Here is a 13,888-nt window from a genome sequence, read left to right as displayed (position 1 = left end):
CCACTTCATCATTTCTGGACCCCTACTGAATCAGTATTGGTGTCCAAGTACCCTCGGCAAGTCATTTCTTGAAGTTAAATTTAGGCTACTAATCGTCATACTATATTTTGCTTGATGCACTTGCTCAGCTCCTATGAATCAATCTGACGATAATAACTTCATGTTTAGCCTCCAATTCCTGCACAATTGCAAAACATTTGAAAATGTTCAAACTGAAATGTTGCTTCTTCATTTGTATAATCCCGGCCCCCCTAAGTAGGCTGTGTGACCCACAGGTCCAGATCCCCTGCATTACAGCCATAATAACCCATCAAATAAATATCGTCAATTTCAGTAATATAGTGTAATGCAATATATAATGTGATATAGTGTAATGTAAACAATAATTTTTAAATACTAAATAATTGTTTTAAAAACACTTCCCCAATTCTTAAAAATGACACACATCAATATTTAAACTATTAAAAACTGTAGGGTAATAATAGAATTACATACCCAAAATATAACTTTATTTATTTGTTAAAGAGTAATTGATGCAAATTCACCTTTCTTTGAAATAAAAATTCCCCACCATATATATACCAATTTCAATAATAGCGTAATCAACATAATAATGAAGTAAAAAAATTAATAAAACATTACCACTACAAACCCCAACACACTCCATAAGCAATGAAAATATATTAAATAATTAAAAAAACAAGACATATTTATAAACTTTCAAAATTAATTGATATATATATATATATATATATATATATATATATATATATATATATATATATATATATATATATATATATATATATATATATATATATATATATATATTACGCTCCATGGGGCTGTCCAAGTAGCGGGTAGCACCCGAGCCTGCGTGCGCCTTCCCCAAAGCGTTAATTGGTATGGGCAGTTGCGTGTTTGAAATAGGCCCGACGCGTTTCGGAAATTTATTTTCCTCATCAGGGGCCAGCAGTAAAGTGCATGACGTCTACCATCTCCCTGTATGAAAACACATATTGTGCTTGTGGGAGATGTAGTCCATATATCCTGGATGGATGCACTCTCAAATTACTGCTCGTTCCAAGGCTCTACCATGAGCCCCAAACATCACTCCTGTCCTCATCCATCACGCAGCTCCACATACGAGACTCCTTGGATAGCGAGTCTCGTGGCCCCCGTTTCTTCGGGGTGGTGCAACCCAGCGGCAGGACCGCCGCTAATGTATTACGCTCCATGGGGCTGTCCAAGTAGCGGGTAGCACCCGAGCCTGCGTGCGCCTTCCCCAAAGCGTTAGTTGGTATGGGCAGTTGCGTGTTTGAAATAGGCCCGACGTGTTTCGGAAATTTATTTTCCTCATCAGGGGCCAGCAGTAAAGTGCATGACGTCTACCATCTCCCTGTATGAAAACACATATTGTGCTTGTGGGAGATGTAGTCCATATATCCTGGATGGATGCACTCTCAAATTACTGCTCGTTCCAAGGCTCTACCATGAGCCCCAAACATCACTCCTGTCCTCATCCATCACGCAGCTCCACACACGAGACTCCTTGGATAGCGAGTCTCGTGGCCCCCGTTTCTTCGGGGTGGTGCAACCCAGCGGCAGGACCGCCGCTAATGTATTACGCTCCATGGGGCTGGCCAAGTAGCGGGTAGCACCCGAGCCTGCGTGCGCCTTCCCCAAAGCGTTAGTTGGTATGGGCAGTTGCGTGTTTGAAATAGGCCCGACGCGTTTTGGAAATTTATTTTCCTCATCAGGGGCCAGCAGTAAAGTGCATGACGTCTACCATCTCCCTGTATGAAAACACATATTGTGCTTGTGGGAGATGTAGTCCATATATCCTGGATGGATGCACTCTCAAATTACTGCTCGTTCCAAGGCTCTACCATGAGCCCCAAACATCACTCCTGTCCTCATCCATCACGCAGCTCCACATACGAGACTCCTTGGATAGCGAGTCTCGTGGCCCCCGTTTCTTTGGGGTGGTGCAACCCAGCGGCAGGACCGCCGCTAATGTATTACGCTCCATGGGGCTGTCCAAGTAGCGGGTAGCACCCGAGCCTGCGTGCGCCTTCCCCAAAGCGTTAGTTGGTATGGGCAGTTGCGTGTTTGAAATAGGCCCGACGCGTTTCGGAAATTTATTTTCCTCATCAGGGGCCAGCAGTAAAGTGCATGACGTCTACCATCTCCCTGTATGAAAACACATATTGTGCTTGTGGGAGATGTAGTCCATATATCCTGGATGGATGCACTCTCAAATTACTGCTCGTTCCAAGGCTCTACCATGAGCCCCAAACATCACTCCTGTCCTCATCCATCACGCAGCTCCACATACGAGACTCCTTGGATAGCGAGTCTCGTGGCCCCCGTTTCTTCGGGGTGGTGCAACCCAGCGGCAGGACCGCCGCTAATGTATTACGCTCCATGGGGCTGTCCAAGTAGCGGGTAGCACCCGAGCCTGCGTGCGCCTTCCCCAAAGCGTTAGTTGGTATGGGCAGTTGCGTGTTTGAAATAACCCCGACGCGTTTCGGAAATTTATTTTCCTCATCAGGGGCCAGCAGTAAAGTGCATGACGTCTACCATCTCCCTGTATGAAAACACATATTGTGCTTGTGGGAGATGTAGTCCATATATCCTGGATGGATGCACTCTCAAATTACTGCTCGTTCTAAGGCTCTACCATGAGCCCCAAACATCACTCCTGTCCTCATCCATCACGCAGCTCCACATACGAGACTCCTTGGATAGCGAGTCTCGTGGCCCCCGTTTCTTCGGGGTGGTGCAAGCCAGCGGCAGGACCGCCGCTAATGTATTACGCTCCATGGGGCTGTCCAAGTAGCGGGTAGCACCCGAGCCTGCGTGCGCCTTCCCCAAAGCGTTAGTTGGTATGGGCTGTTGCGTGTTTGAATATGGAGCCTCCCATCGACGGGCGAGTTATATAATTGGAGAAGTGTAGCGGGTGCGCACACCGCTTCCGTTAAAGCCCCTGAAGAGAAGCAGATGGAGCTTCGAAACGCGTCGGGCAGATCCATTACGGAGCGGCGTCTACAAGCGGATCCCCGTCCTCACCTACACATAAATCAAGCTGCTGCTCGCGTGCTACTCACATGGTGGACAACCTTGGAGCGTGAATCTATATGCGGCAGTCCAGCCGCAGAGTATGCACCACCCCGTTAACGTGGGGGTCACGGCAGTGAAGTAGCAGCCGTACATGGAATCGAGGACGGGCCCACTTGTGGAGTCCATACAGGACTTGATTGTGTGCTTTCCGTACTACACTTCCCAGAAGTCTCACTGGAGCCTCCCATCGACGGGCGAGTTATATAATTGGAGAAGTGTAGCGGGTGCGCACACCGCTTCCGTTAAAGCCCCTGAAGAGAAGCAGATGGAGCTTCGAAACGCGTCGGGCAGATCCATTACGGAGCGGCGTCTACAAGCGGATCCCCGTCCTCACCTACACATAAATCAAGCTGCTGCTCGCGTGCTACTCACATGGTGGACAACCTTGGAGCGTGAATATATATATATAACACTGAAACACTCCAACTCTCTCTTGTTCACTACAATATTTTTTTAATAAACAGCTCTTCCGAATGCGTTTTAGCATAGCCTTTCTCATGGGTCAAGCAGTGGATCAACCACACCCACAATAAGGAGTAAAATACCATAAACATTGAAAATGGACAAATTAACATAAATGTTCATTCAATCTCTTGAAAAGCAGCTGCTATTTTAAAATGTCCAAAAGTCAATTGATATGAATCTTGTTGCATTTCATTGAGCAGTAGAAAACCAATGATGTGAAACATAGTACATATCGTATCAAAATACGATGTTTTCAGCCACAAATAAAATCATTTTAAGGGCAACAATCAGTATAAAACTTGTGTAACATATAATTCATTGTTCTTAGTTGACCTGGTTAATTTAACACATGCCCGAACCAACACCATACATTATCACTCGATGGTCAGTGACAGCATGTTTAATGCCCTTCCCAAATCTTGATGGCTCATTGTTAGTTATAATAAATTTATTTCATGAAATATTAATTGTTTGTTGATATTGAACATTAAAGGGTAGCATAAATACTGCACTCAAGTAACTAACAGATAAGAAAGCAATGACCTAAAATAAATTGAAATTAACTAATTGATAAATCAATCACCCAGATGTACTGCCACTTCTTCCTCAGTGTTCAAACCCCTTGGCACTGATGGTATCAAATTCAAGAATAAATCTTTATTCTAGCTTACGTAGTTTGCTTTCTCTGCTGTCCACTCCGATATCCATCTCGACTGAATCTAGTACTCTAAACTGTAGTAAGTTACAATTTGAAAATACAGTTCTACAAAGTGTCTTGCTGCTGGATATTCTTTATCCTTTCGACAAATAGACCTAAGATGTTCCTGAAGCCATTTTTTCATTTTATAGATGGTACTCCCTATGTACATCTTACCACAGGTACAAATCAAGCAATAAATGCAATAATCTGAATTACAAGTTAAAGAATTTCTAATCACAAACTCCCTAGATGTATTAGGGATAATAATTCTTAAAAGCCTGATACCAGGTACCTGGGAACACACACTGTTGACCTGGTTTAGGCTAGGATCGATTAGGAGGCTATTGTTCTTTTCACAAGGGCAGTTTACTCCCTCTGTTATCTGCACATATCCATGTGATGAGGTGTCTCCCAAAACCCTGCTGTATTTTACCTTCTTTTGTAAATGTTACCTTCTTTCACCAAACACTATTTATTGCCCCTATGAAATCCAAACTTAGCAAGTGTAGATTGTCATTGATTTATTTACAGCAATTAGATGGTCTCAACTTATGCTTTACTGTAGCCTCCTTTTTAAAGTGTGCTTTTCAATTTTGTCATTCAATGATGTTTTAGTAATATGGTTACATGGCCCTTCTTATGATCAATAACAGTTTTTATCATGATTTAAATCCTTTTTAAAATACTTTTAATATATTTTTATCTATGTGTTATGATGTGTATTTCATGATCTGCTTTTAATTGATCGAATAATGATTAAAGAAGAAGAATCTTGAAATATCAGAGCTATTCTTACGTGCCTTGCAGTTTCTGCAACAGAAAAAGCCACCTCTAGTGTGTAAATTCTGGCTCATATTCCTTTCAGTGATCATACTATGGCTTAGACTGTCCCTTAATGAACAACTTTTTCTGAATGTAATGTTAGGAGTTGACCCCGCATTCAAAATATCATCAGCTTTGAGGACATGCCAATACTTCTTAAAGATCTTCCTGACTCTGTGTGAGTGATTAGAAAATGTAATAAGCCTTACATTCTCTTCTTTGTTACCCACCGGGTCTCTCACTGGGATGCAAAAGATCCTTTCTGGAAACCTAACTAACTCTTTCAGTGGCCTGCTCATTAGTTTTCTGGCTGTAACCTCTTTCCTAAAATATAAGTTTAAATCTTTTCCTTTCAGTTTCAAAAGCTTCAGATGTACTACAGTTCCTCTTTGGTCATAGGCGCTCACCATATGGAATACTGTAGATCAAGTTAGCAGGATATGCACTAGGGACATGAAGAAGACTGTTTCCAGCTATTTGTTTGGGATATAGTTTGGTTTCTAACTTGTCTTCTGTTACAGATACGTGTCCATGTAGAAACGCCATAGTAACCACACTCATCTGGCCAGTAAAGGACAAATTCCAATCATTAAAATTCAAGTCCTGAATACATTTCATAACAGAAGTTTTATCACCCTTCCAAATTACAAAACTATTGTCAATGATTCCAACCCAGAAAGCTACTTGTTCCTCAAAACCATAAAGGTTACTGGCCACCTTCTCCTCCCACCAGCCCATTAACAGATTTGCATAGCTGGGGGCAAAGCAGATGCAGATTGCGATGCCCTGTTTTTGTTTACATAATTCGTAAAAAAAGAAAAAGTTGTTTTTAAAACAGTAGGAAATCATATATAGGATCTTCTCAGAATGTAAAAGAAATAATAATGATCTGGCCCTCATCAAGTGCCTACAAGTCTCAATCCCAAGGTCATGTTTTATTCAAGTATACAGATGGATACCATCATTAATAGTCAAGAAGTGTTTGATTAATGCTGTTAATGCTGAAACAAAAAGACCTCAAATACTGATCAATATATTTTATATCAAGGACACAATAGGATGTCCTGGGGGGGGGGGGGGGTTCTTGCGTTCTTATGCAGCTTCAGGTAGTGAATGAAGTATTGGAATTCCAGGGAAATTACATTTGAGAAAAGGCTATTCCTCTCATTCAAGGAAGCCATTCTCTCTCCAATCGGTTAAAATGTCTATATAACGAACATTATCCCTTGTCACCTCATTTTTGTTGGTCAGCATGTAACATGACTCATCATGTAATTGTTTCAATCTTTCCATCAGATATTTCTGTTTAGATAGCACAACTACATTGCCACCCTTCTCCAACTTGCATATCACTATGTTACATCTGATTTCAAGTGGTTTAGTCAGTATTGTCTTTGTCAGTTATGATTGTTGATATCTAATCTTATTTAGTTCCTTTATGACACCGTTCTCAAATACACCAATTTTATCAGATACTATCATTGGTAGAAAAGTGGACCTAGTTTTTAAACCACTTTGGCAGTTCAAGCCAATATCTACATCAATATTTAACAAATTGAAAAAGGGGTCTTCATGACAAGTATATTCATCATTATGCATGGACAAAGTTTGTAATACCTTCACATTTATACTCTAAGTTCTAGCTACAGGCAAATTTTGGGTATCGATTGGACTTGTCGGCCTGGCATGGTACCATTTTTTCAATTTTAGTTTACGAGTAAGTGGATGAATCAGTTCTGCTTTGAGCATAATTCAAGTCTGAGGAAGGACAAAAGGATAAGCCCAGAGAATGTAACTCAATTTCTTCCGAAGTCAATATATGATCTGAAAGATTTACCACATTCATGATGCTTGCTGTTTTCCCCTTGTCACCATTCGACAGGGGGCTTGTTTTCTTTTCTTTGCCATTTTAAGGGCTTGTTTGCTCATCTTTTTCTTCTGTAATCTTTGCCTCTCCCTTTTTGGAAGTTTTTCTGTCATTCCAAACTCTGTCTTTTCCTAATTGATGATTTGGAACTCCTTGAAATAATTATTGCTAGATTCAGACAGTTCACCCCGTGTAAGTGTTAAATACAGTACATCAGAGAGTTACTGTCTGAGATATCACATTCATGAGGTTCATATGCAGAGTGAATATTGCTCACTTCCCCATAAGGTGTAGCCGTTTGGTATGATTTATTAAACAGGTGATTGTATTTCCTATTGAATGTGAGTATCTTTACTGATTGATATTCTTTATAATCTCTCACAAATTTCCAATCTTTTTTATTCATGATTTCTTTTTCTGTTTAGTCCAATCTTATGTGCACACTGATCCAGTAATTTAGCTCTGTCCTTCAGGGCATATTTGGCTAATATTTTCATTATGATGATTGACCTTTAGGAATTGTGGCCCATTCTTCTAGCATCTCCAGGTCAGGATCCTCATAGGTGGGGAATGTGAATCGTCTCAGGGTCCTCGGACCTTTTTAACAGCTATATAATTCTGAAGTGTCTGAGCTTCCCACCATTTAGCAAGTTCTTTTTTGTGAAGTGTGTCCAATTTCTCAAATTTTTATTTTGTAGTTATACAATTACTGCTCTTGGAGCTCTCTATGCCAACAGATTCAAGCAAGCCTGGCTGATATGGGGAGTTACCCCGAAACTAGTCCTAGAATGCTTGATTCTGGTCCAGGGAAGACCGGGACTGGAGCTTCGGGCTGGACTGTCCTCATGGGGAACAGGGTCAAGACTGATTTGCATAAGGCTGGGTCTAAACTGGAATGGCATGCAAAAAAAATTTGATTTAACCCAGATCTGTAAATGGGGCTGAATGTTCCATCATCTGTTCTTTTTGCATTTGTCACCCCAAGTGGGAAGGGTATGCACAGACATGGGTCCCATGCTCGCCACACCACCAGATTCAAGCTAGCTTGGCAGATGAGGGGTGTTACCCCGAAGCCAATGAGGACTTGGCCTGGCAGTTCATGCTGGGCTGTTCCCATGGGGAACAGGGTCAATACCTATTTACATATGGCTGGGTCTAAACTAGAATGGCGTGGCATGCAAAAAACCAATGGGTTTAACCTAGATCTGTGACTGGGGCTGAATGTTTGTTTAATTCATCATTCCGTCCATCATCTGTTCTTTTTACAAAAGTAGCAAGGAAGCCCAAAAAATAAACCAAAGTACATATGTAAATTTGCATATTTACTACATGAGCAACTGAAAAACCTATTTATGGTCACATGATAATGGAAACCTAAACACAAATACCTAATAAATAGGATACATTTTAATCTACACAAGTTTTCTTTGCATTCTCTCTGGCGCACATAATAAAACTGGCCCAACTAGCCAAACAAAAAACATCTTTCTTATGCACCCTTGTGCAACTAAATGAAAAATTTACCTAGCAGTGAGTCACACAAACTACTATTTGTAGGGCATGATAATTGGAAACTAGGAAAACTAATATTAATCGTAATATTTATAACAACGATTAGCTTTCATTCAGTTTGGGCTTCAGATGTAGCACACACTTACGAAAAGTAGCAAGGTAGCTCAAGAAATAAACTAGACATGTGAAGTTTCAGAATTACTACATGAACAACTAAAAGATACATTTATGGCTACATGATTCAGTACATGGAATATTTTATCACATTTTGTGCTGGTGTTTGAGTGGTGCACTGCAATGTAAAACGTTTCACCTATTAATAACACATTAAAAATGCCAGGGAGCTTAGCTCAAAATTGTGATGTACTATTCAAGTGCCAAGACAAGCATCCGTAAATATTTTCCCTATGTGTCTCAAAGTTTGATTGTTTAAAAGGGACAGCAGAATTAAGGGTGCTGTAGCTGTTTGAGACACAGCTTGGTTCTACTACTATGCCCTACCTTTAAATGTTCTCAGAGAACTTATCTTTGAGACATTTTTTATTCTTTGCTCTCATGTGGAGTTTTGGGATATTTACGGGATTTCCTGCATGTAGTAGTGGCCTGGTGTAAGGCAGCAGTTTAAGTTCATAGTGGCACATATGACCTATCTACTTACAAGGGAGATTCAAGGGATTGTGATGCTTTTTCTTTCCTGTATTTGTTGCTTATACCTCAATCATGGCTACTCCATTGACATGCTGGAGTTATGTTCCTGAAATTGTTTATGTGGTTCTTCTATAATATGTACTCCTTAAAAACCAATACATGTGGTCAATCAATCAAACTACAATTCATTGTAAGAGTCTCATACGCCAGGCAAGATCGCTTATTGAGAAGGTTTGCTGCTGAATTAGATGGTGATAGGAGGCCTGGAGACCAGAATCCCAGTAAGACTGACTCAGACTTTGATCCTTCTGAAGATCAATGCAGTGAGTACCATTACATTGGGTGATAGTGAAACCTGTTATTACAGGGTTTTTTAAACAGCAAAAATGTGATATGAAACACAATAGAAAACGTTATTATTATGATATTTAGTTAAAATAGATAGTAGAGGGTGCTAATTACATAACACCCTGCAGGGAATGACCTTATAGTAGCGCTCTTCATTTAGGGCAGGAATGCACCACATTATTAAGGACTGTGTTGCGAAAGTGTCATAGTATGAATAATACACATTAGTGACAAGTAGTTGGGCAATAACCCATTCACATACATTGTATCTATAATTCCAATCAAAAACGTGTAAATTGTGTACATTTCATGGCCAAATACTAATTAAAACAATTAATATTGTGAGTCTTTACATTGAGTTTCATCTATCCTCTGCTCCCAATCTGATTGCCTGAAACTTTGCCCTGTATCAATTAACAGAGCCTTCTTCAGGAGGCATAGAAAACTGGATTGCACTACTTTACTAAAAAGTTAATATCATTAAAACTTGAACTGGTTTACATTTCATAAAACATTGAGAACGTTTAATAATTGGTGTAATCATAAGAACAGCTTTATTTGGTTTTGGTATTGGTAAATGTCGGTGCATCATGTCTTGATGTGCTTCGTTCCAATGAAAGAATTCTAAGATAAAATAGTGTTGCACAAAATATTAGGCTGCACAGCATATAACTGCCAGCATTTATTAAACATCATGTGAATGGAAGGCAGGACTTAACCGCTCCTCAGCCTGCAGTCTTCTGAGCTTCCACAGAACACTCCATGCTTCATCAGAGGTTCTATACAGAATAGAATTCAGTCCATATATTCCAGGCACATTACGTATTGCCAATGTTTTTCTCTGGTAAAGGAAAATGAGAAGGTTTGATTGTAAAACAGTAGAATAAGACAGTTTTACCTTAAGCTGTGTTTCCAGCAGTGAGTGAACTGATCAAGACAACAGATATTCCCCTCGACTAACAATGAGGTTGGATCATTTAATGAAAGCACAGCACTTAGGAATGCAAAAGAGCAACTATAGCATGACAATAACTCAACATTTTTTGTAGGACCCTTTTATTTAAATTATGTATAAACTGTTAAACATTAACATATAATTTAAATTTGTTTTTCAGTAATTCCTATAAATGTGGCAGAAATGCATGCTAAGGAGGCAATTTCTGACCTGTGATTGACAGTACACAGACTGTATAAACAATTCTTAGAAACAGAAAGGTCTTTTTAAACCTTATATAACAAACAATGGCACGTGCCTATTAACTTGCAGAATAGCCACAATGGTATCAATGCCTTTTCTGAATCTAAAAGAAGAAAATAAAAATGCACAATGACCAAACATAAAAGTGCAAATGTAAATTGCCCTGGTGATGGACATTTTTGCACTGATTTCGGGAAAAGTTCACACTGACGTGGAATGATGTTGCAGTGAGATATGCACTAAAAATTCATCAATAGAAAGAAAGTGAAAAACGGGTACAATATTGTCAGAGAATATAGGACGTTACAATGCATGCAATTACAACGCATGCTTTTACAACACAGTCTTTACATCAGAACTACCATTATATTGCATAATTTTACAATGCATGCCATTACAATGCATTTTTTAAGTGTTGGATAGTGTAGGAGTAAAAATTACTATTCCCACTCCAGTGAGTACAACAGTAGGGTAAGTGTTGGATAGTGTAGGGGTAAGAATTACTAAGTTTTGGATAGTGTAGGGGTAAAAATGACTATTACCACTCCAGTGAGTGCAAAAGTAGGGAAAGTGTTGGATAGTGTAGGGTTAAAAATTACTATTCCCATGTACCCCAAAACCCGTACCCACCCTAATACTAAACAAATCTCTATTACTTGCCCTATAATGCATTGTAATGGCATGCCTTGTAATGGCATGCGATGTAAAGGCAGTTGTGTTGTAACAGTTGCGTTGTAAAGGTAGGTCATTGTTATGACTGCATTGTAATGGATGTTTCCCATTTTTAGCCAGCAATACAAAGGTGTTAGACATTTGAGGACATATATATGGCCAAGCCACGCCGTGTAGCGCAACAAGTCACCTTGCTGCACTGCATGACAGGAGAAAGGCAGGAATGCACCTATTTCAGGCAATACGGCACATTCCTGTCCTTTCCCCTGGGCTGGCACCTTTTCAGTTGCATAGCACCTATAGTATAACTATAAGTGCAAGTGTGCCTCCATTTTATGCTGGAGTTATTTTCTTCAGTAACGGGCACCTTCCTGCCCAAAAACAGTCCTGGGAGAAATATTGAGGCATATGAGGAGAAATAGAGATATTTCTCCACGTAATGCGTCCCTGGGAAGGTGTAAGATTTTAAACATTCCCAGGTTTACAAGTTCTTTTAAATATGGGAATTCTTAAAAAAACACAAGAGCTGCATGGGAACACCCACGGAATGCCTTCTCAGGGCAGAGTAACGCAAGGCAGCAATTTGCGCTGAGTTTCATGACTTCAGATTTTTGGACCCACTCATAGCCAAGCAAAGTGGCTTTGTGTTGCTTCAAAAATATGTCTTATGGTATGTGTCACTCTTGCACCACATTGCATGGTGCAAGAGTGACGCAAAGGGGGTCATAAATATGGTTCTGGGTCTTAAATGTTGAAAGTATGGTGCAGTGATTTGCCCTAATTTAAGAATACTCAAGTTTAACACAGAGGATTCAATATATACATTTTCCACTAGGGGCTGAGCTGGAAGGCACAAGCTTTGCCCTCTGTGATCACCAGAAGAAGCATCACCAGCAGTTGTGTTGCCAAAAGTGACATTGCAGGAATTTTTACTTATGAAGTACTGAGGAAGACACTGCAACTTTTCAAAAGCAATTGTTAATGGCTTAGGGCATCATAAATAATTTCCCCCAATACCAACCGGACTCAACTATTCACAATCAAAAGTGACACAGTCTACCTATCCATCTGTCTTTCTTTGTCATGCTGTATCTGCAATAAGAAACCACAGCTAATTTTTTTTGCACCAGACTGGAACCCGGGTACACACAGATCACTCTTTTAGACACTTACCCAACTGAGCTGTCTCATTGGGTTTGGAGCTTGCAATCTGCGGGCACCACCGTTTGAGGCATGTGCCTACCTCATCACTATTTTGTTCCTAGTGGTTTGTGGTTGTTTAATTCAACACATTGAGATGTCATTGTTTGCATTTATTGAAACTACTTAAACATAGGTAATTTCGTCAGAAGAGTCATCCCCCGTAGCTTTCACCTTCCCAAATAATGCCTCAAAGTATGGAGAGCAACCAAACATATCTCACGCTATTCACTTCAATATTTTCACTTGTGAGAGAACAGCCTACTTGAGATAGCACATGCAGTTTAAAGACTGATGGGGAACTGAGAATGTTTCACCACTAGGGATGGACATTAGCGAATGGAATGAGAACACCTTGTTTTCAGTCTTTTTAACAATTTTCCACTTCAGGTGTGACCTTCCAAATGGTTGGAGCAACCTATCGATGCATATGAGTCACACTATACTAAAGTGATAAATGAAAGCATGGAAATGGAAGTAAGCTGCTCTTGTGATACAGAGTTATTTGGTAGCCCTAGTCATTGTATATACAAAACAGAAAGATTTGAGGGTCTAAGGGAAAGTTTACAGAGCGACGCGGAGTAAATCCCCAATACAATACATCATAAACAAAAAAATCTGCGGATCTAATCAAAAAGCACATTCAGTACAAGCAACAGAAACTCTCTTCTTGCATCAAAAAATTCCTATTTAAGAGGACGGTCTCCCATCCACACCAAAGTGGCATGCTTCATCATCTGGGATCTCCTCTTGGCTGCAATACCAATGCAACCAAGGAGCTACAACTCCTTCACTGAGAGGGAGGAGTTTGCGGATGTTTTGATAGAATCAATCGAATATATCTACTAAGATCTTTGGAGCATGACAATGTGTGAGTGGATATATTGCCGTGTGAAAAGTAACATTGAACGTGAAGTGCAATATAAAATTGGCTACCGAGATAAAAAAGATTTTTATAAGTATCTCTTGGTGTCAATTGTTAAAAACAGTGCAAGGGCGATCTGAGCAAATTATCAAGTGTACTGGTCTACATAGAAGGTCTACATGTTTCAGCCATTTGGTTTATTATCAGATTGTGGCCTTCCTCAGGACCTAGGTGGTACTACTACTGCAAAATCAATTACGAAATCAGTGAATTAGGACTGGATAAAAGGAACAATACAACCCACAACCACCTGTGTTCTATTCTTTGAAGAAACGACAGGATTTTATACAGAAAAATAAAAATAAAACAAAGAACTGCAAACTAGGACTTAGAATGCTGGCCAATGTAATACAAATAGCAGTGACCCTCGTCCTGTAACTAGTGTTCCCTCTTCTCTAAAATAAGCAT

The sequence above is a fragment of the Lissotriton helveticus genome, chromosome 1_1 (assembly GCF_964261635.1).
Source record: "Lissotriton helveticus chromosome 1_1, aLisHel1.1, whole genome shotgun sequence".
NCBI lineage: Eukaryota > Metazoa > Chordata > Amphibia > Caudata > Salamandridae > Lissotriton > Lissotriton helveticus.
The sequence above is the reverse complement of the archived record's forward strand: the minus strand, read 5'-3'. Positions refer to the sequence as shown.